Source organism: Ipomoea triloba, chromosome 5, assembly GCF_003576645.1.
Source record: "Ipomoea triloba cultivar NCNSP0323 chromosome 5, ASM357664v1".
Lineage (NCBI taxonomy): Eukaryota > Viridiplantae > Streptophyta > Magnoliopsida > Solanales > Convolvulaceae > Ipomoea > Ipomoea triloba.
The window spans coordinates 19866563-19868679 of NC_044920.1; the positions used below are offsets into that span (position 1 = coordinate 19866563).

At 37.6% G+C, this 2117-nt stretch overlaps 1 long non-coding RNA gene across 1 annotated transcript; it reads right to left on the reverse strand.

Moving 5' to 3' along the window:
* Positions 1-532: 532 nt before the first annotated feature.
* LOC116019499 lies at positions 533-2117 on the reverse strand. The gene is made up of 2 exons (XR_004098729.1): positions 1684-2117; positions 533-867 (listed from the first exon to the last, which is right to left on the reverse strand). It is a non-coding gene; the product is annotated as an uncharacterized LOC116019499 (long non-coding RNA).

Below are 2117 nucleotides of genomic sequence, written 5' to 3' on the forward strand. Positions count from 1 at the left end.
AAAAAAACGCATAAATAGCGACGGACCGATTCCGTCGCTAAACAGTTTAGCGACGGAATTTGTCCGTCGCTAGAACTTAGTGACGCAAGTTTTTTTCGTCGCTAACTTTTGCGACAGAAATATCCGTCGCTAAACGAAAACAATCCGTCGCTATTTTCCTCTCGACGACGATTCGATGACGAAATTTGCGAGGAAATAATGACGAAAAATTCTATCGCTAAATCTAGTGATGGAAATTCCGTCGCTAAACCAACAAAAAGTCCGTTGCTTGTGACGGAATTTGTAAGGGAATAGAGACGAAAATATACGTCGCTAAATATAGCGACGGATATTTTCGTCACTATTTCGTTGCCATTCTTTATTGTTATAAGATGTTTAGCTACGAATTTGCTACCATTTATATCAGTTGTTAAATTTTAAAAAAAAAATTTTAAATATGCCAATATTTTATATCTCATACCTGTATTAATCTATACTATAGTACTTCAATAAAATAATCGCAAAATATATTATATTAAGAAATTCATACTCAATAACAATAACAAAGGTATAGCATTGTAAAGTTATAGCATTGTAAAGTGTAACATCATTAGAAATGGTATCAAATACATTAATAGATAATCTACTGGATTACATAATCTAGAGCTTCAGCTAAAACTAATGCAGTATCTGTCCATTAGACCTCAAAGCATTGTAAAAAGAACTAAGCTTCTAGAGTAACTGTAGTATTTGTATTTGTTTGTACAACTATATGCTAAACCTTTTCCTTAGGAGCAGGGTGACTATTTCCCATTTGTAAATGAACCAAGAGGGAGCACTAGTGTGGGAGAGGTCTCATACCATGCAATGAACACTGGTTGCAGAACTCTGCAAGAAATAAGAGTTAAGCATAATATCATGCGTCAATAATCAACAGATCAAATTGGTCAAGAACATATCTGTTAAATCATAAATAGTGAAGAATAACTTAAAATGAAATAAGAGTTTGAATTCCACTACTACTAAATGGTTACAGTTCATTAAAAATCATGGCCAATACTATTTTGTTACAGGTTAAAATGAAAGAAAATGGTGTTAAGTATAAAATGAACGTTATGAGTTGCATAAGGTAAATTGAGTAATTGTATTTGCCAAACAAAATAAGCAAAAAGAATATCAAAGAAAATCCCCAATACATAAGTATAAATTCTTATTTATGTGTCAGAGAATGTCAACCTGTGTTCAATACATAAGTAATCCCTCTTTCCAGCAAGATGGTTTTAGGGGAATATATATTTAATACAGTTTGGAAAACTATTTTAAGTGGGGTATAATCATAAATAGATTTTCATTTGAAATACTGAAACCTATATTCTCTAACTCCAAATACAATAGTCAATGTACCAATCTTGCATTCACAAAAAACTTGGATCCCAAGTCCGACCCTTCACATAGCATGTTGGTACACTAAAGAAAAATTAGAGGGGCATGTCTACAACTTCACAACAGCATCAGAAATCATAGAAGAAAACCAAAAGGACAAGAAAGAGCAGCAGCAAGGAAGAAAATTCACATTCACGGTTATTGTACCAGGCAGTAGTCTCTAAAAATTTCAAATAAAGAAATTATTATACCAGGCAGCTGAAAAATTAAAGAAATTATTAACGTTGGAAATTATTAAATAGATTAAGGAAATTATTGTACCAGGCAGCAGTAGGTCACTGGAGCGGACGACAGAGCAGCGGAGCGGACCAGTTGTCGTCGATGCGAGCAGCCGGAAGGTCGGTAGTGGGTTGTCGGCGCTGTGCTGTCGTCCGCGGAGAAGTGGTCGACGAGGCGAGCCGGCATTAGCGCAAAGAAGAAGAAGACGTCGGCGGTCGATGCAAGGAAGAAGACGTTGGCGTTGGGCAGTGCTGGCAGAGTGTAAGCTGCGGCTTTGCTGGACTGCGTCGCCGCTGATAGAGTACGCCGGATCTACAGAGGTGGTCGGAATAGAGCACGCCCGTCGCTGCCACTGCTAGCCAAGACCAGACACTACCTTCACCAGAGAGAGAGAGAGAGAGAGAGAAAGAGGGGGGGCTATGTAGAGAGAGATCGATAAAAGAGGGAGAGAGATGAGAGGTTGCTGTAGATCTAGG